Here is a 13,459-nt window from a genome sequence, read left to right on the forward strand (position 1 = left end):
GCCGCGGAGCGGCTGGGCCCGTGAGCCATGGCCGCTGAGCCTGCGCGTCCGGAGCCTGTCCTCCGCAACGGGAGAGGCCACAACAGAGGGAGGCCCGCATACCACAAAAAAAAAAAAAAAAAAAATGCACGTGGGAGTGAGGGGTAAGTGTCAAGAGTGAGGCCCATCAAGAGAAGGCAAGATAGGGGCATGAGGCGTCCCGGGAGGTCTTCAGGATTTGGTCTCGAGAGATAAAAGACTGTGAGATTTGGCTCCTTACTTATTTCTGTCTAGAACTTAACAAGGATTTTTTTTTTTTTTTTAATTTAGGCTGCGCCACGTAGCATGCATGATCCTAGTTCCCCAACCAGGGATCAAACCCGTGCCCCCTGCAGTGGAAGCGCTGAGTCCCAACCACTGGACCGCCAGGGAAGTCCTCCAAGTTTCCACTCAGCAATTGATGTGGCAGAGATTACACATTTATATTTATTAAGCCCACTAAATATACAAAATACTTAATATATATTTGTGTATTTATTAAGCATAACAATAGCTAGCTCTTACTATGTATCTATTTAATCTTACAACCATAAGAAGTATTTTTTAAGATACTCATAACAAAAACACAGAGAGGTTAAATGCCTTACCTAGGGTCACTCAGCTGAAAAGTAACACTAGACTTCGAACTCAGGTCAGATTGCCAAGTCTGAAGCTGCATTTCCCTCTGCACCTCTGCAATGCAACAGTTCCAAGCACACATCCCCTCCTCCAGTGGATTTTTTTCAAGGTGTCAAAACCCCACCAGTAATTTTAAACCTCCGGTGTAATTCTTAGCCTATAATTATTTGTTTACATGCATGTCCTCCCAACTAGCCCAAGTTCCTTAACGACATCCTTCACCTTCATATTCTAGCACTGGGTGTGGCACACAGGAAAGCTGAACAAACACGCCATGGTCACACTAAACTGAGTGGCTCACGACACTCAAAACGCCAGAGAGCCTGCTTCAGCTAGAAAGTCGTCAAAGGGTTTTGCTCGCTTAACCTCCCTGACCCTGTTTCCTCATCTGTTAATAAGGACAATAATGATACCTGTTTCGTAAGGTTGTTTTGATAAGTGTGTTAGATAATGTATGCTAAAGGCTTGGCAGCGCCTGGACCATGCTAAGTACTCCACAGAGGCAGGCAAATAATGTCTAACCTCCAATGCAAGATAAAAGGGAGGTATGCCAGACCTCACCTTTCATCCACTAGATTTAAATTCTGGAAACTGATAAGATATTATTAAGTTTTAAAAGGGTACCAAACAATGTGTGCTATCCATTGAAACACAATGGGACAGATCTAGATATACTGATAAAAAAAAAACTTTCAAGACACATTAAATGAAAAAAAAGGTGTGTGTGTGTGTGTGTGTGTGATTACATGGGTATACAAGTGCACAGAAAAATACTCTGAAATATATAGGTAATGAGATGGGAGGAGTAAAGAGGTCTTTTCCTTCTGTCACTATGCAGTTCTGATATTTGAATCTTATCATGAAAAAACATTAAAAGCAATATTTTCATTAAAAGCAAAAATAGTGTGGAGTTAACAGTAATGTACCACTGTTGGTTCCTTAGTTGTGACAAATGTACCACAATAATGTAAGACATTAACAATAAGAGAAACTGGGTGAACGGTATATGGGAACTCTCTATCTTTGCAGCTTATCTGTAAGTCTAAAACGATTCTAAAATTTAAAATTTGTTTTGGACTTCCCTGGCGGTCCAGTGGTTAAGATTCCGTGTTTCCACTGCAGGGGGTGCAGGTTCAATCCCTGGTGGGGGAAGTTCCACATGCTGCAAGGTACAGTCAAAAAAAAAAAAAAGTTTTTTTTTAAAAAGCAATAATATGTATAGCACAGAACCATCTTTGCTTTTAAAACTCTGTCCATATACATAAATATATATTCACTACATTTCAAATGTGAACAATGGTTCTGAGTGGTAAGATTGAAGATGGTGTTCATTTCCTTGTATCTTTTAGATCACGGGTTCTCAAAGGGTGGTTGCCAGATCAGCCGTGGCAGCGATACCTGGAAACTTGTTAGAAATGCAAATTCTCAGGCCCCACCCCAGGGCCACTGAATCAGACTCTCTAGAGGTGGGGGCCAGATGATTTTGATGCACATCAAAGTTTGAGAACCCTGTTCCAGATCACAGAAACTGGTTTTATAAAAAGTGTCATTTTTATAGTCAAAACAACAGAACAATGAAACTTGAAAAGGGGGTCAGTATGTTGATGAATGAATAGCATTTTAAGCCCAGATGCAGGCCTTGACACAGCACATGCACCAGGAGGCAAGCACAGGCCAGTCCCAACTCAGACTGACCCACTCTGTCCCTTCCCTTGTCTCCCCAACATCCCAAGCCAGCTTCCATGGGAGCCCCTGGGATACCTACAGAGACAAGTCTCGGACAAACAAATCTGGCATGGGGGGAGAGTTTCTTTTTTAAAAAATTTTTTATTGTAAGAGGAAAGTTTGTTGGCAACAGCTCATCATCTTCAAATTTATGGCCTCCAGTCTCAGTTGTATATTAACAGCACCAGCCAGGGCATGACAATTAACAGTTTTTAAGAGGTAGAGACTCATCTTCATAATTAAAAAAAAAAAAAATTCCTAAACATGAATGTAGTAGCAGCTCAAATTAACAGTGAGCCTATCAGCCCTGCCTTTGGAATGGCCCCAGATGTCCTCTGCCATCCTACTCCGAGGCCCAGGAGTATTTATAATGCCTGGCTGGCTTCCTCCCCTCCAGGTACATCCCGAGACTCCTTCCACCTCGTGCAGAAGACCCTTGGAGTCTGTACTTCAGCACTGCTTTCAGAGGCCCTCAAGGGGCTGCTCTGCCTGCTGGCTCAGCTCCATGAGAGCCATGGTAAAGGGAGTATGGGTGTATCGCTGGCAGCGGCAGCAGGTGAGGCAGAGAAGAGTACGCGGCGAGAGGAGCCTGTGAAGGGATTCCCGCGATCCCCAGAATCCTGTTCTGCCCTGGATTTCAATTTGTTGAAATGAGCAGTCGTAAATCAAAGAGTAACAACTTAATACAAGCAGAATACCTTTCACAGGTTAGTATATATTTTCGTTACTCTGAAGGTCTGTTACCATGCAAAGGTGATAAGAGAATTAGTCATCTTCTTAACTTGAATTCTCCCCTTAGCATGTATGAAGAACCACTCTAAATCAAAGAGTAACAACTTAATACAAGCAGAATACCTTCCCGGGTACAAAGAATTTTACATGAAAGATTTTGTCATCAGAGTCCACATAGTAACCTATTTGGAGTACAAGTACAATATAAACACTTAATTGAGCTGCTGAAAAGAACTGCTATCCATGGAGAAAGTAACTCTGCTCTCATTATTGGACCCCGAGAATCAGGAAAGACTATGTTAATAAACCATGCTTTGAAAGAACTAATAGAAGTAGAAGAGGGAGTGAAAATGTATTACAAGTTCACTTAAATGGACTGCTGCAGATCGATGATAAAATTGCCCTAAAGGCAGTTAAATCTGGAAACTGTAGTTGGAGATAAAGTTTTTGGAAGCTTTGCTGAAAACCTTTCATTTCTTCTGGAAGCTTTAAAAAAAGGTGACTGGACTCGTAGTTGCCCAGCGATCTTCATATTAGATGAATTTGATCTTTTTGCTCATCATAAAAACCAAACACTCCTCTATAATCTTTTTGACATTTCTCAGTTTGCACAGACTCCAGTAGCAGTTATTGGTCTTACACGTAGATTGGATATTTTGGAACTCTTAGAAAAAAGAGTGAAGTCACGATTTTCCCACTGGCAGATACACTTAATGAATTCATTTGGTTTTCCACAGTATCTTAAAATATTTAAAGAACGATTATCTCTATCTGCAGTATTTCCAGACAAGATTTTCGCTGAGAAGTGGAATGAGAAGGTTCAGAGTCTCTCAGAAGATAGAAGTGTACAAGAAGTGCTGCAGAAGCATTTCAATGTCAGCAAAAACCTGTGGTCATCACACATGCTATTGAGGCTTGCTTTAAATTGCGTAACACCATCACAACCATTTATGACTGCAGCAGATCTGATGGAGGCAAACCAGCTATGTAGCGTGGACTCTAAAGCAAATATTGTACATGGTCTGTCGGTCTTGGAAATCTGTCTTATCATAGCAATGAAACATTTAAATGACATCTATGAAGAGGAGCCCTTTAAGTTTCAAATGGTTTATAATGAGTTTCAGAAGTTTGTTCAAAGGAGGGCCCATTCTGTTTATAATTTTGAGAAACCTGTTGTCATGAAGGTTTTTGAACACTTACAACAATGAGAATTAATAAGGCCCCTGGAAAGAACATCAGTAAATGCACAGAGAGAGTACCAGCTGATGAAACTACACAAATTATGAATGCTTTGCAGAAATACCCTAACTGTCCTACAGATGTTAGGCAGTGGGCAACATCCTCCCTAAACTGGTTATAAATATAACCATGGCTTCAGTTATGGAGTTTCAGGCATACTTCTCTTAAGAACTAAAAGCTATTGTCCTTTAACAAGATATGTTACTATGTTTTCCTATATTTATAAAGATGTATTTTTGTATTTATGGGAGACTGTTACATATGCAGTATCATGGCTGTGCCCTGCCTTTGAATCACGAGCAGTTACATGATTTATAATTCCAGTGATTTAGATTATTTTGTAAGTAGCTGTTCAAAAAAATAAGTATGACTCTTTTAGGGATTGAACCACATGCTTATTTAACACTTGTGAAGTATTTATGTCATGCATTTGAAGAGTTCATTTCAACCCAGCAGCCAGATGTTTTAACAATCCTTAAAACAGTAAAGAAACAATGGTAAGAGTTGAGGTGTAATGAGTAATCTTTTGGTCCATTGGGAGGTGCTGCAGTGTTTCTGTATTCATGGAATTTTGGGTTTCTGTCCCAGACCAAGGTCTTCTAGTTCAGGAGACTGATCAGTTTGGCTAGAAGATGGTTCACATGGAAGAAAAAAGCCAAAAGTTTGAACATTTTCTTCCAGACTTCTTAAAATATGGTACTCATACCATCTACAGAAGAATCTCTTGTAGGAGGTTTTTAAATACAGATTTTTGGGCCTCTTCTAGGGACTAGCATTTGTCTTTCTAACAGGCACTTTAGGAAATTCCTGTAAAACCACTCCCACAAATAATGGAAAGTGTATGACAGTGTTAACTAAATCTATTTGTAACAAAAAGTAGACCCCTATGAGGAATGTGGAAATGTCAAAGTATCACCTTATAAATTCAGGAATCCATGAACAAATACTGGTATATGTTTGTTTGTTTATTTTTATTTTGCCAGTAATGGATCTCCATTGCGGGCGAGCGCGCAGGTTCAGTAGTTGCGGCGTGTGGGATCTTAGTTCCCCGACCAGGGATTGAACCCATGTCCCCTGCACTGGAAGGCAGATTCTTAACCACTGGACCACCAGGGAAGTCCCTGCTATATGTTTAAAGTGAAATTTAATAAGCATTCATTAAGTGTTGTGACTTCATTTATTCAAGAATATTTGATTGCCTATTATTTTCATGGAAGGTTTACAAAAGAGAGAGTCCCTATCCTTGTGCAGTTTGTAATCCTTTTAACTGTCAAAGACCCTATGATATTTAGTTACTGTTGCTTACAGGTGAGAAAACTAACACAGTAGTGGCCCTGTCCAGAGGATTGACAGACCCTGGAATTCAACTCATTTCATTGACACTAAAGCTCAGTAACATGTTCCTTACCATGTATTTTTAAAAGTGTACTCTAAGAAATTATTTACTTGGTTTTTAAGAAGTATTGCGTTTAGAATGGAATATGAGATTTCTGTGCATAAAAATAGCTCTTCAGTAGTTGCAACCTATTCTTTGCATACTTAGGCATTCTAAGTTTTCAGATCACTGTCAATTACTTTTCAGCAGTGTCTCATGAAAGCTAAGGCTTGCATCCTGGTTCTATGCAATAGTCTACAGATTTTTAGGGGACAGTTTGCCAAAATACTTATCATGGTAGATTCACTATTACTAGAAGCAAGGATTTTGCACTTGAGCTAAAATTGTCCCTTTAAAAATTTTTCTGAACTGTTTTAGGGAAGTACCCTCTGCTTTAAAGGCACTGACCACAAAAGTACCTAAAGAACTGGCTTGAAGATTGCAAATTTTTATCAGCTTAAGATTCCACTAAAAGGTTAAGAGCACTCATCTGCCTCCCTGGCTCCATAAGAGCTACAGAAAATCCATCAACATCAGTGAAAGAGCTATAAAACAAACTAGAAAAAAATAGGTTAGCAAAAGTCATACAAATGAAGCCACGTGCCTACATTTCAAAGGCATTTTTTCAGAGAAGGAATGTTGATATTCCCCTTTCCATATTCCCTAATACAGAGAAGCTAAAATATACTTTAAATTTTTTAAACTAACTTCATCTCTTAAATTGTTTAAACCATCTTCAATAAAAACCAAATCTGAAAAAGCCCGAGTAAAAAACTTTTGAGAATAATGTAAACAAATATGGCTTAAAGATATTTTCATTTACTACAGGAGGAATGTAGCCTGTTAACAGCACAATCAAAAGATTGAAAAACAGGTGAGGAGGAATGTTAGCGGCATTGGTGCAGTTTTCACTCATGTGATCCCTCCAAGTGCCCTACCAAAAACAGGATCTTATTAAGAAAAAAAAAACAAAAATAAAAAGTCTTTCCAATTTTATGGACATGGATGTGAATGGCTCTGAGGAATTAAGAGCTGTTGGTTCAAATTTACCACATCATAATGCTATATATGATGATTATATACAATTAACTTCCTGAAGAATCTGTTTTGCAGAGCAGTGCTGTGGAAACAGTTTTGGTCTTTCTGCAGAGATTCCTTGCAGATTCCACTGTGGTTTGCATTTTCATTTGGTTTTAGAAGACAATGCAGGTTCTTTCAAACCACCATAACCTAAGTGTTGCCCCTTCCTTCACCTTTACCCTAAAAAAACTGAGAATCCATTGGTGTGAACTGTGACACTCAATGTGACTAGGTGGGGCTCTTCCACCCCCATTTTCTTTGAAAGTCACGGGATAAACGAAAGAATTTGCAACACTAAAAATGTAAATGAAAGCTAGCTTCCTTGGTGATCACTCTTACTGATTACCCTAAGTGAAAATACCAGAATTCTTCCCTTCAATTGTTAAACTAGTTATAGCTGGGAAGTGTAGTTTATATCTTTGATGTCTATTTCCTAAGCCACTTTTAAAAAATCTCTGTATGAAAAGACAAGATAACTAATGCCATTTAGCCTCTTTTAAAATTGACAGGACCAACATATGTACTTTTGTGGGAATACAATCTGCTTACACAACAAAGGAGGGAAATGCCACAATTGACAAACCTCCCTTTCACCTATCCCCATTCTTGCAAATCTCAAGGTGTAAGCCTCACTATAAATTATAAAGCTACTGTTCCCCTCTTTAAGAACATATAACTGAAGAAAAACTTCATATGCGAATCATACAATTTTTTTTAAACTTGGGAATGGAATGGGGATAGCATACATTTTATTTGTACAATACTTAATCACTTACCCAAGGTGGAGTTTTATGGGACTTTTTTCTTTTTTTAACTTTTTGTTAAATACTTGCAGAAAAAACAGCAAGTAAAATTTGACAGTAGCACAACAACCTGTGCCCAAAACACTGACACGAAATACAGAGTAAAGCTAAAATAATTGTTTACCAATATTTTGAGAGGTAACAAATAGGATATAGGTTGAGATTGCATAAAAATGTACTGCTGGTTGAATATCTGAGGTAAATGATGTTCAATCAAGATGCTACTTGTGGCTTCCCTGGTGGTGCAGTGGTTAGGAATCCGCCTGCCAATGCAGGGGACACAGGTTCAAGCCCTGGTCCGGGAAGATCCCACATGCCGCGGAGCAACTAAGCCCGTAGAGAAGTCGGCACAATGAGAAGCCTGTGCACCACAATGAAGAGTAGCCCCAGCTCGCCACAACTAAAGAAAGCCCGCTCACAGCAACGAAGAACCAGTGCAGCCAAAAATAAAATAAATAAATTTATGAAAAAAAAAGATGCTATTTGTATCATTTTTCCCATAAATCAGCAAATAATTTTATGCACATTATACCAAATGTTCCTAAAAAGTAATATTTTTAAAAGGTAAAAAAGAGAAACTGGAAAGCCATGGTAAAGAAAAGCACAGAGGGGCTTCCCTGGTGGTGCAGTGGTTAAGAATCCGCCTGCCAATGCAGGGGACACGGGTTCGAGCCCTGGTCCAGGAAGATCCCACATGCTGCAGAGCAACTAAACCCGTGTGCCACAACTACTAAGCCTGTGCTCTAGAGCCCGCGAGCCACAACTACTGACACCCGCGTGCCACAACTACTGAAACCCGTGTGCCTAGAGCCCGTGCTCTGCAACAAGAGAAGCCACCGCAATGAGAAGCCCACGCACCGCAATGAAGAGTAGCCCCCACCTGCCACAACTAGAGAAAGCCCATGCGCAGCAACAAAGACCCAATGCAGCCAAAGATAATTAATTAATTATAAAAAAATTACTACCTCCTAGAGCCAAGGGGGAGGACGAATGGGAGATGAGCAACACCACAGCAATCAGAAGTGAGCCACCCACGATCCAGCAGCCACTCAGGGCACTTCACAGGTCCAGGAACCAAGGGCCACACTCCCAGGCACTGAGCCTGCTGCTCTGCCAGGGCCCCGGGAACCCAAGAGAGGTGCCGAGGCACTGGGACCTGAAAGGTGTCAGGCCTGCCGCTGATGGACTCCAGGGCTCGGGGACAGCACGTCCTCAAGGCAGGAGACTACACAGGTGTGGTGTGTGCGGGGGGCATGACAGCCACAAAACCCAAGTTGCACAAGTAGAGATGGGAGGTCGACCAAGCTAGAAAGGCCACCTAGGGTCCAAGTCTGGGTCATGGCTGGGTCAGGTCAGGACTTTCAGCCAGAGGATAAGGAGAGTGACACTGGAGAGCCGACAGGAGATTGTCCTCCCCATTAGGAACCTACAGCTGAAAGACCTTCACATGAGTCTGGGAGCAGCAGGCCAGCCAGTGAGCGGAAAACAGCAATAAAGGTGCCGGGTGAAACAAAACAGCTCTTGGGAGAGCCTGACAGATGCAGAGAAACCTATGCCAGAGCAGCGAGGGTCTGGCTTCCTAAATCACCTTGACTCGGCCTTTGGTCTGCACCCCTGGAGTCTCCCGCGCCGAGGAGGGGACCAGGAAAGGCCTGGTGGGGTTCAGTGCACGGTGGGGAAGGACAAAAAGTACAAGCAGTGCTTCTTCTAATAAAAAGATCATCTACTCACCTCCCCAGACTCCTGGGGCTGGTGAGGTGGCTAGGAATACAGGTGGGGAGCCTCTTTGGAGGCCCTCAGGGAACACTCTGTTGCTGGTGGAAGGGACCCCATATCCGGGTTAGGAAAATGGATTCTCTCATAAACCACTGTGATGGAATTGTAGAAAATCATTTTCTGCAGCCACTGGAGGACGGAACCCAACAAACCTTGGAGGAGGTGGCGGGCTGACCCGGGGCAGCTGGCCAGATGTGTGGGGTGTCAGGGGATCAACAGTGGACAGGCCAGCCTCCGAGGTGCAAAGACAGCAGCCTTGCCCTCAGGGAGCGGAGCCTGGTGAATGCATGCCAAGCAGAGAACCCGGAATAAAGACAGATGAACCGAGGGCACCGGCAGGGCACGCGAAACCCAAGCCACAGAGAAGCAATGCCGAGGTCGGGGCTGAGTGACCAGATACCTGAAAACAACGGGGCTTTATCACCTGTGACACCAAGGTGGGCTGCCTCTGAAGGGCTCCCGCCTCTCGGGACAAAGGACGAGTACAGGGACAGCGTCTGTGTGCTCGTATCTGAGATCGAAGGAACTTCCATTCTGGAAGTGCCCTATTAGGAGAACAACACCAGAAGAATCAAGAATCGTTGACAGCCACACCCAGAAACTGGGGCAACATCTGAAGCGTACAGAAGAGACATGAAACCCAGGGGCGTAAGGTAAGCACCGCTACCCCACAAATGCCTGCGAGTGTGTCCTGTTTCACACGACCGCACTGCACGCCACGCTGAGCCTTGGTTATGGTGCTCCGGTGCCCCTGCTCCATTTGGAGAAGCCCTGGGTCAGCAAGTCTAGGAACAGGGCACACAGATAACTGCCAAAAAGAAAAACCAGGCACCCAGCTGGTCATGGCAGCATCTACAGGAGGAAGAGTAGGGTGGGAAGGCTTCTCCTTTCTTAATCTATATACTTTTTCACTGATTAGACTTTAATGCTTGCTTGAATTATAGGAGTTATGCCTTAAAACAATTTTTTAAAACAAAATTTAAGGCCAAAAATACAGGAGCACTGAGCGATGGCGATCAATGAATGGCCTTTGATGTCAACTCTCAATGCACCTCATCAGCTCTTTTTCCAGAGGGTATTTGAGAGTAAATAAGAGGCAGAGAGAAATGGCCACTCCAAAGCACTCTATACAGAAACAGGCTAAAATTTTATGGGGCCCTCCAGGCTGAGAAGCTATTAGAAGCCACAGCTCCAAAGCAGCTAGGTGGCAGAGAAAGCACTCCAGAGGGGCTATTCAGGAGCCTCCAACATCGTCCCATTTGTGAGTTTGAAAGTACTTTTGTTCTTCTCCAGGTTTAAGTTTCTGGGTCACCCCAGCCTTTTGTTAATAACCAAATGAACACATCTGCAATAGAGCAGTACCCCCTTTATGTGTCCCCCCAAATATTAGTGGCCTCAGAGTATTAATACCTCAGAAAGCACTCGACTGTGTCTCATTGCACCTCGCCATCACTCTGTCTCCACGAAGTAATTTTAATGAGTATCCCTAATAGGAAAAGAGGTACCATTCTTTTTTTTTTTTTTTTTTTTTTTTTGCGGTACGCGGGCCTTCCTCTGTTGTGGCCTCTCCCGTTGCGGAGCACAGGCTCCGGACGCGCAGGCTCAGCGGCCATGGCTCACGGGCCCAGCCGCTCCGCGGCACGTGGGATCCTCCCAGACCGGGGCGCGAACCCGGTTCCCCTGCATCAGCAGGCGGACGCACAACCACTGCGCCACCAGGGAAGCCCCATTCATTTTTATACAATAAAATAATTACTACAGCCCTCTCCCCCGGATCCAGATAACTCGTGTGTGTGTGTGTGTGTGTGTGTGTGTGTGTGTGTGTGTATTGGGGGGCAGGGGGTGTTGACAGGAGGTTAAAAATGTTAAGAAGGCAAACTCTATGTACCCGCAAAGCCAGTTGTTTCTCTGGATATAATCAAGAATCTTCCTTTGTTGAGGCCTAATGTCTATTCTCATCCTGTTCTAGCATCTCCTCGGAGGAAAAACAAAGCTCGACTGCCAGAAAATGTTCCAAATAATTGTTGATAACAGATAACGGCAGAGGAAGCCCTCTGGTTAATGTTTAAACACGGCAGGGGTAACACTAACTCCTTAACAGTTATAATGCCCACCAGGAGACTCCAACGTTTGCTTCACGAGCCCGTGGCTCATCAGGAACACTGACGGCTTCAATCAAGTTCAGGAATGTTCCTTAAAAAAAGAGAATCAGAATAACACCTAAAACTCCTTTTAACTACCATACTGCTCAGACTTGAACTGATTCATTTTTGAACACTTATAATGTACAATCCCCCAGTTTTTATAAGTAGATTCCAATAATTTCTAGAGACATTAAGGAGAAGAAAGGGAAGATCATGGTAGAATCAGGGTATAATTGAGAAGAACGCATTTGTTCATGAGTTTAGATTATATTTTAAAAACCACAAGCTATTAAAATACAGCTTTGCCATGAGAAGAAGGTCTATATTCTAAAATGTCAGATGACGTACTTTGGAAGATTTGGCCGTTATTATAGGTGGAACACACACACACCCACGCCCACAACACTTCATTCTAATAAACCTTGGCAATCTTTGTTTCCATATAATTAGAAGTTTTGCTTTCTGTCTTTCAGGCAGAGGAAAGGAGAGGCAAGGGGCATGGGGACGAGGGGCGAGAGGGAACAGCACATCTGAGAGAGGATGCAACTGAAGATTCACTACTGCTGGTAAAGAGAAGGCGGACACTGGGTAAACCTCCTCCAGGCAGGTTCTTAAGGGGAGCCAACCACAGCCAGAGACACCCAAGACAAGGACTGAAGTAAATAGGGATCAGCCCTGCACCAGCTTTCAGGGCTCTAGTTGCAGAAACCACTTTTCTGCTCAGTCTTGCCTCTCAGCTCAAGTCACTGCCGGGCAGAGCGGCCCGGGGACAGACTACGAGTACATGCACACAATGACCCCGTGTTGCTGTGTGGCTCCTGCACTCTCACGCTGCCTGAGCTTCTGTATATGACAACAGGGGCCTGGCCATCTACAAACAGACGTTTTGCATCCACTCCAAAGGTAGCAGGAGCCAGGAAAAGCCAGGTCCCCTCCACTCACCCGGATCACTGATCAAAGATCAAAGAGGCAAGTGGTTACATTCTTACTCAACAATGTTAAGTTTTTTCTGTTTTGTTTTTTTTTTAATCAAACCAGGAGAGACCTTTGAGATGTAGGCCTCCTTTTACAGGTGAGGAAACCAAGCTCAGGAGAGGGCCAGGCCTCTCCCCAGCTAAGATAAGCATCAGCTCCTCCACACCCTACTGCCCCAGGCAGACCTCCCTGTTCTAGGCTCTCACCCTTGATTTCAAATAGGTGCTCAGGGGTGACTGTGTGCGTGGCTCAACTCATCCTCTCCGAGCTTGAGCACGGTAAGGTCATCACCTGAGCCTCAGCTATAGGTACCACACACATCCCTGTCCCTTCCACAGCCTCTGTTCCAAGTTGGCCCCATGCCTGGCTGACAGCCTACACTTGTCACCGAGTTCAGGTCTCCCAGGCTCTCCACACCGATGCGTCACCAAGCTCGGCATGTCCCCATCATGCCTTCTCTGACCACGGGAGCCTCACCTGTATTTTGCCATGTGACCAAAGCTTAGCTGTTTCTTGATCACACATGTACTACACATACAGCCCTGGGGAACTGGACAGGAAGAGTCCCTCTGTTTCCAGAATGACTGTACTGGGACAGAGGCTCCCCAGTGCGATGTTGGATCTGTGTATTTTCCATTGCAGTGTTCCTAGTGCCTGACCTAGTGCCTGGCAAGGATGGATGGGCTTCCTAACCAATAGTAGCCTCCTAGATTGATTCCCCTTTTGTCACTTCCCATGTCAAAAGACTAGTGCTTGAGGGCCTCCCTGGTGGCGCAGTGGTTAAGAGCCCGCCTGCCGATGCAGGGGATGCGGGTTCGTGCCCCGGTCCGGGAGGATCCCACATGCCTTGGAGCGGCTGGGCCCGTGAGCCATGGCTGCTGAGCCTGTGCGTCCGCAGCCTGTGCTCCGCAACGGGAGAGGCCACAGCAGAGGGAGGCCCGCGTACCGCCAAA

At 43.9% G+C, this 13,459-nt stretch overlaps 1 protein-coding gene and 1 pseudogene across 2 annotated transcripts in view; one reads left to right on the forward strand and one right to left on the reverse strand.

Annotated features, from left to right (window-relative positions):
• ZNRF3 (zinc and ring finger 3) overlaps nucleotides 1-13,459 on the reverse strand; it is a 148,622-nt gene that overhangs the window by 93,726 nt on the left and 41,437 nt on the right. The gene's annotated exons all lie outside the window — the stretch shown is intronic.
• On the forward strand, nucleotides 3,033-4,474 carry LOC102985012 (origin recognition complex subunit 4-like; annotated as a pseudogene).

Source organism: Physeter macrocephalus, chromosome 19 (assembly GCF_002837175.3).
Source record: "Physeter macrocephalus isolate SW-GA chromosome 19, ASM283717v5, whole genome shotgun sequence".
NCBI lineage: Eukaryota > Metazoa > Chordata > Mammalia > Artiodactyla > Physeteridae > Physeter > Physeter macrocephalus.